Source organism: Aplysia californica, unplaced genomic scaffold, assembly GCF_000002075.1.
Source record: "Aplysia californica isolate F4 #8 unplaced genomic scaffold, AplCal3.0 scaffold00176, whole genome shotgun sequence".
Classification (NCBI taxonomy): Eukaryota; Metazoa; Mollusca; class Gastropoda; order Aplysiida; family Aplysiidae; genus Aplysia; species Aplysia californica.
Genome location: NW_004797446.1, coordinates 265093 through 273252, shown reverse-complemented (window position 1 = coordinate 273252; position 8160 = coordinate 265093). Strand labels below are relative to the sequence as shown.

The following is an 8160-nucleotide window of genomic DNA, read 5'->3' as shown; positions in this document are numbered from 1 at the left end:
CTTTATGTCGACAGTAATATTCCATTACGCTGTACACATACGCAATGTGCCGGGAGATACCGTTTTCGTCCCACAATTTTCATTTTCGAATTTCGTTGTACCCGTCAATTTACTTTTTAATTTACTGCAATTGCCACTCCGATTCCAAAATGGTTTTACGATGCGCGGAGAAAAATCATTGTTCCTAATCATATCGACAGGGAGGTGGAAGTAGACTTTCATGAAGGATGAACATAATTTGTTTTAAAAGTTTGCAGAATAAATATCTGTTTTGTTTTAGTAGAGGTTTTACGGCGCTCGGAATTGCATAAGGTCATAATATGAGCACCAGAAGATTAGAAGTGTTACAAGAGAGTAACAAACAAAAAAGGAAGTGAGATATGGACGATAGATGTTTGATAGGAAAGAAGAAGCAAGAGGCAAACCACATAAATAAATATCTCTGATAAAACAGTTTCGATAAAAATCCATGTCATAAAACTTGTTGTAGATCTATTATAAACCCAAGGCAAATGTTGCACATTGTTTACAGACAGTCTGCCACTGACTCATAAGATGATATAAGAAATTTCCAGCAAACAGCAGAGATACAGTATGGTACGACTCAATATCACCACACCAGCAGAGAGAGAGAGAGAGAGAGAGAGAGAGAGAGAGAGAGAGAGAGAGAGAGAGAGAGAGAGAGAGAGAGAGAGAGTGAAAGAAAGAGAGAGTGTGTGAAAGAAAGAGAGAGAGAGAGAGAGAGAGAGAGAGAGAGAGAAGAGAGAGAGAAAGAGAGACACAGAGAGAGAGAAAGAGAGAGAGACAGAGACAGAGAGATATGTCGATTACAGGATTATTTTGTAAATGTGGGACGAAGACTGGTAAAATCGCGGCGAAAGAAGAAAGTGGAACGGAAACGGGTACTGAAACGAAGATGTGGGACGAAACGGGTACACTGAATATCTTTATCTCTCCCTCTCCTTTTTATCTCTCTCTCTCTCTCTCTCTCTCTCTCTCTCTCTCTCTCTCTCTCTCTCTCCCTCTCTCACGCATACACACACACACACACACAGAGGCTTTGTTTATGCTTGTGTATGAGTAAAAAAGAGAAGCACATCGATACAATAATAGTTATTTAGTGCTGGGGAAAAGTAAGACAGAAACAATAGAGGGAAAGTAAAGAAGTAGGACCTACCATGGCACCGTCTAACCAGCCGCCCCTTACATTATGTACAATCTCATGACAACTAAAGATATCAGCGGCACTAAAAGGTTACAAAACACTTTCTTCAAGATATAAAAAGGAGCATCTCTCCTCCGTAACACAAAAAGGAAAAACTCGAAAGACTTGGATTTTAAAAGAATGCATCGGCACTGAAATGTGCTAACCGTTTAACTGGGTCATACACGGTAAGAATACACGAGTGTAGTGCCAACATTACCTAACACAGTGACAAGTAAAAAGGCCTTTGAAAAACTAAGCACACATTGATTATATCTAGGCTGCTTGTGATACTCCCAGAAGAACTTAGACATACATTTTGTTCTTCTCTTGCAAAATCATGTTACTAACGATAAACATCTCCGAAAACCAGGCCAACCGTAACCGTGTTGCCTGCATACCCCCCCCCCCGCGCGTGTGTGTGTACATTTTTCATTCAGACAACACTGCATTTTGGCAGCACAACAGGCTACAGGACCCAGGCGCCATGTGGGGACACAAGCACAGAAGGCTGCCCTGTCCGGCCCACAGTAGTTGGCTAACGTTGCAGAATTATGCATAGAACCCCGGGGACCTGGGGGTCTAGTGAGGGGGGGGGAATGCATTGTTCTGTCGGCGATCGCAGCGCTGCTGTTTGTTTATCTTGCGAGTGTCGCACAGTGCGGAAATAACCCGGTGCTGCAAGCACACGGGAAAAGAACGATTGTGCCAACTGCAGGACAAATTGACGAGAGAGAAGAGTACAAAATCTATCTATTCATTAGCATTCACATGAACCATGACAAAGACGAGATGAACCGAGTCGACTAATTGTATTCCACATCAAGTTCGAAACAATAACGGCCAAAATCCACCAAGAGACAAAGTGATAACCCTCAAATTTCGACAGGTCGATAAGTTGTAGTTGATGGTAAGGCCGTACAAAATATACCATATTTTTTTAAAGGAAAAATAATGAACTTGGCTAACTGACTTCCATTTCAGAGATAACCTTAAAAAATCTCCCTTCCCTTCCAAAAGTCTTTATGTCGACAGTAATATTCCATTACGCTGTACACATACGCAATGTGCCGGGAGATACCGTTTTCGTCCCACAATTTTCATTTTCGAATTTCGTTGTACCCGTCAATTTACTTTTTAATTTACTGCAATTGCCACTCCGATTCCAAAATGGTTTTACGATGCGCGGAGAAAAATCATTGTTCCTAATCATATCGACAGGGAGGTGGAAGTAGACTTTCATGAAGGATGAACATAATTTGTTTTAAAAGTTTGCAGAATAAATATCTGTTTTGTTTTAGTAGAGGTTTTACGGCGCTCGGAATTGCATAAGGTCATAATATGAGCACCAGAAGATTAGAAGTGTTACAAGAGAGTAACAAACAAAAAAGGAAGTGAGATATGGACGATAGATGTTTGATAGGAAAGAAGAAGCAAGAGGCAAACCACATAAATAAATATCTCTGATAAAACAGTTTCGATAAAAATCCATGTCATAAAACTTGTTGTAGATCTATTATAAACCCAAGGCAAATGTTGCACATTGTTTACAGACAGTCTGCCACTGACTCATAAGATGATATAAGAAATTTCCAGCAAACAGCAGAGATACAGTATGGTACGACTCAATATCACCACACCAGCAGAGAGAGAGAGAGAGAGAGAGAGAGAGAGAGAGAGAGAGAGAGAGAGAGAGAGAGAGAGAGAGAGAGAGAGAGAGAGAGAGAGAGAGAGAGAGAGAGAGAGAGAGAGAGAGGAGAGAGAGAAAGAGCCCCCGCGCTCCTCTCTGTCTCTGTCTCTCTCTGTCTCTCTCACACACACACTCTTTGTTTCTCTCTCTCTCACTTTGTCTCTATCTCTTTCACTCTTTGTTTCTCTCTCTCTCTCTCTTTCACTCTTTGTTTCTCTCTCTCTCTCTCTTTCACTCTTTGTTTCTCTCTCTCTCTCTCTCTCTCTCTCTTTCACTCTTTGTTTCTCTCTCTCTCTCTCTCCCTCTCTCTCTCTCCCTCTCTCTCTCTCTCTCTCTCTCTCTCTCTCTCTCTCTCTCTCTCTCTCTCTCTCTCTCTCTCTCTCTCTCTCTCTCTCCCACTCCCTCTCTTTTCCTGGCTTGTTTTTAGATTTTTGTTCGCTTTGTTTGTGTGTTTCTTTTTTCGCTGATAAAAAACGACACTACCCACAAAACTATACGTCAAGCTCGTTATTATAAGACTGCACAACATAATTCCTCAGTTTACACGCACTTTATTTTCATTTACTCCTTATTACGTTTAATCGCGACAACCTTTTTTAATACAGGAGTTTTTACACCCTCCATCACATCATTTAACAGGCCAGCTTGTGCCCCTCTCTGTCAGGACCAACTCGGGCTGTGAGGGATACAAAATCCCAGGGGAAAGACCGAGATACTCGACAAAAATGTCTCCTCATTTGGGAATTGAACTTGGGTCTCCTACGTGCGACAACTAAGCGCATAGCAGCTACACTACATGCGCCGGTAAGGCAGCCTTAAGCAAAAATATCTTCTTTATAAGCCCCACCCCCAAAAAAATAAACAACCCGTAAAAGAGCTTTAAAAATTCAATAACACAAAAGGCGACATGATAACCAGAACTACATGGTACCTTTAAATACACACACAAAGATAAAACAGTATGTTCCCTTTTTATCGGACGAGTTTGTAGCTAGAAAACAGTGGATAAGACAGTCAAATGTTGGGAATAAAATAGAGACCCCGGAGTTATAATATGGACCAGTAATTAATTATCTTTCCAGGCCATCTGTTTTTGTGTTGCTGCGCACTCCTTTCTTCTTAAAAGTTCACATTGCTCTACATTTTAACCCTGTGGAATTTGGACCCCCCCCCCTCCCTGAATGTCAGGCGATTCAGTAATGTCAATCAGCCTTCCTTCTTAATTTACCTTTTTGTTTCGGGTTGGGGGAGGGGGGTATTCTTGGTGCAAGATTAAAGAGTGGAGAAACTGATAATGATAATATTGTGCAATACTGATAATTAAATGAGTCAAGCAGCCACACAATTAGGCAGAGTCAACTGGGTTTCCTGTGTGCGATGGCTAAACGCTTAACCGCTAACCCGTGAGAGAGAGAGAGAGAGAGAGAGAGAGCGAGAGAGAGAGAGAGAGAGAGAGAGAGAGAGAGAGAGAGAGAGCGAGAGAGAGAGAAAGAGAGAGAAAGAGAGAGAGAGAGAGAGCGAGAGAGAGAGAGAGAGAGAGAGCGAGAGAGAGAGAGAGAGAGAGAGAGAGAGAGAGCGAGAGAGAGAGAGGGGGGGGTGGTGGTGGCGTGAAGGGAGTTCGAAAAAGGTAAGAAGAGGGTCATGCAGATCACTAGATAAAAACTGGCACAGAACTGTTCCACGCGATATCACGTATGGACCACTCAGTGTGTCTGTGCAAGGTGACAAACTCGTATCCCAGTTCACACACACACGTTCTCTGGGTCTCATTCAAACTTCCAGCAATAAAAAAAAACATCGGCACGTCCATCAGTGCCTTGTCTTCAACACTTGTGCCAACATTTCAATGGCACTTTGTAGCCTATGATGTGTATTAAAGTGCACATGGAAGTAGTCCGTTTTAATTTCAGTAAGTGTTTATTTGTTTGTTTGTTTGTTTTTATAGATCTACAGTTATTTATTTATTTAGTAGAGGTTTTACGGCATTCGCAACTGCATACGGTCATATGAGAGCCAAGGGGTGGATGTCAACAGAGAAGTCTTTACACAGAATCAGGCTTCTCACCTCTCTAGCTTCAACAGCACAAAGTCTGTTTCGACTTTCAAGGCACCACGAAATAGCGGGTCAGAAGAGTGTGACAAACATACAAAAGAAGTTGAGGAAAAATGACCATAGTAAGGATTAGGAAAGAAAAAGCAGCAGTTCCTTGTTGTGAATTAGGCAGTTATGAGCGTGACATTGATGAATCAGCCCATTTACAAATTCTACTCTGCATGAACAAGAAATGCCCCCCCCCCCCCTTTTGGGAATGGCCTAAAGACACTTCAGTCAAGTATTAGTAAGTGTTTTACGGACTTGGAGGTCATGTGAGTGCCGAAGATTAGAGGTGTTACAATGTTACAAGAAAGTAACAAACAGAAAAAGAAGGAGGGGAGATAAAGACGATCGATGTTTGGTAGGAAAGAAGTAGCAAACCACACCAGAGCACCCGCGCCACCACCTACGGAAATAGTTCAAATCTATACAAAATGACAAATGTTACAAGAAGCCCGGGCCAACAGACAGATGCAAAGAGGACAAGAGGGGCATCTAAAGAGCGGAAACATACAGCCGGAAAAAATAGACGCTATAAATAGGTAAAAGGGGACGTTCACGTAGGTAGGAAAATAAGTGTAAATGAGAAGGGTAGAGAAATGAGGGTGAGAAAAGAGAGAGAAAACACTGAGGGGGCGGGGGAGGGAGGAGGAGGTGGAGTGCCGAGAACGGAAGGATAATTATGAGATTATTTTTGAAACCTTAAATTAAAATCACACTCTTAGAACACACACACACACACCAAAAAAAACAAACGTAGTAAGAATCATTCATTCCTCCACATGAACGGCATCGCGTAACCGGCAAAAATTATAACTGTACAATTACCCATTGTGTCTTGAATATTAATCGCCACCAGAACACCCAAGAATCACCCACTAGCCGATACGGTGCGTCAGTGCTGCGTGTACTGAAGTCACCACACTCCGTCGACAAATACCTAGGCACAAGGCGCTAGTATAGCAAAACTTGCGGGCGGAAAATCCGGACCGAAGGTCTTGTAACCTCGTGGCGAGTATCCAGGTCGAACGGTAAGCCAGGGACTAAACCCTCGCACTGCGCCACTGCACCTTTTGTTCACGCAAGCGTAAGTCGTCCAGCAAAGATCCAGTTATTGGCTATTCGGTCCCCTGTGCGCTAATTTGACCTGGGGACTGTTTAACCTTGGCGAACCAACGGTGTCGGGATTGCAAACGTTAGCGTAAAGGCAGGTCAAATTCCGAGTAACACGTCCGGTTAACCGGTCAATTTTCCAAAATGGGATCACTAGATGAAGGCCTGGATTACTAACTGGTACTGTGAAATGGTTTATTGGTCCTTTAAAATTTTTTTTAAAGATTCTAAATCTCGTTTGGCTAAACAGGCTTAGCTGCACTTCAGACATTTCAAATCATTTAGAAATTCAACCTGTCTTCCAGAGCCAACCTGGGCTGGGCGTGATACGGTATCCTAGTAGAAAACTGGAGATACTCAATAAAATAAAATTCCATAAACGAAATTAAAGGCATGTCCTCTAATTGAAAGGCGAAAGCCAAACCATCAACCTATATGGATCAACTCGCTCTCCCAAAACCGTTTAAGTGTAGTGCAACACAGTGAGGCCGAACTGGGACTCCCGAAGTCAAACCAAGCGTTATCATGATGACAGTGTACTACGAGGTCCTCGTACACTTTAAAAAATAGTTATTTATGGACCGTTTCTCCCTATCAAACATAGACTAACTTTAAAAAAGTTTTAGTAGAGGTTTTACGGCGCTCGCAACTGCATAAGGTCATATGAGCGCCAGAAGATTTAGGTGTTACAAGAGAGTAAAAAACATAAAAAAGAAGAAGGGGAGATAAGGACGATAGATGTTTGATAGGAAAAAAGAAGCAAACCACACCAGAACACCCGCCAAACCACCCACAGACTAACCTTGAACCTTTTTATTTAAAAAAATTTCAATGTAGGTCCTCTACTCCTCTGTTTCTGACGTGAATCTCAGAAATATAAATGACGATACCAAAGATAAGATACAAGAACATTTGAAATATGTATTTCACAAAGTGCCCAAACAACCGGGAGACATTGAAGAGAAATGGAGCTACTTCAAAATGTGTGAACAAAGCATTCAAAGAAGAGTGCGGCACCAGGAAAATAGGAGAGCAGAAAGGGAAATCAATACGGTGGGGTGACCAAGTAAAGGAAGCCACCCAACTGAAGAAAAAGGCATTCATAAAGTGGCAGAAATCAAAGACAGAGGAAGATCACATCCTATTAAGAAAGGAACGCCGCCAAAAAACAATAGTAGTAAACGAAGCTAAGAACAGATCCTGGACAGTATATGGAGAACAGCTTGCAACAAAATGCAAAGAAGACCCTATAGAGTTTTAAAAGAAGGGCGGGAAGAACCATTCAACTCAACTGAAATAGTCAATGATGAGAACAGAAACCCTATTTTCAGTAAGCCAAAGATTAAAGAAAGATTGAAACGCTATTTCCAGGAGCTGCTGAATCCTACAGGAGAACAACACCAAACATCTTCTCACCAAAAGAAACCACCCCAGAACCACCAATACTGCTGAGTGATACCCAACATATTATAAAGAAAAGCCCAACAAACAGCGCCAGGCGTTGACAACATCACAGCAGAAGTGATCAAGATATGCGGCCATATCGGTGAACTCTGGCTATGGAGGATATTTAACCTGGCCTGGGCGACAAAAACAACACCCGATGACTGGCAACGAGCTGTCATTGTACCTATTTGGAGAAAGAAAGGTAACAAAAGAGACTGTGGAACCTACAGAAGAATATCCCTTCTCAGCCATGAGGGCAAAATGTTTGCCAAGATACTGGAAATGAGTATGAGACCAATTGTAGATACTCAACTCCGTGAATCCCAGTTTGGCTTCAGAAAAGGCAGGGGATGTACTGGCGCTATTTTTGCTTTAAGACATTTGTGTGAGACTGCCATTGCACATGACAAAGACCTCAATATCGTCTTCGTGGATCAAGAAATGGCGTTTGACCGGGTAGATAGATGTCAACCTTGAGAAGTCTTAGAGGAATATGGTGTAAGAGGACAATTGCTGGAGAACATAATGGCACTTTATAAAAACAGCCTCTGTGCCGTAAGATCAACAGAAGGACTATCGGACTGGTTCCCCATCAGGTCTGGGGTGAGACAA

At 42.3% G+C, this 8160-nt stretch overlaps 1 protein-coding gene across 1 annotated transcript in view; it reads right to left on the bottom strand.

Moving 5' to 3' along the window:
* LOC101852926 (elongation of very long chain fatty acids protein 2) overlaps positions 1 to 6708 on the bottom strand; it is a gene marked incomplete in the record, with an annotated part of 26928 nt that extends 20220 nt beyond the window's left edge. The window contains 1 exon segment of the mRNA XM_013082473.2: positions 5832 to 6708.
* Between the last annotated feature and the right edge of the window lie 1452 nt (positions 6709 to 8160).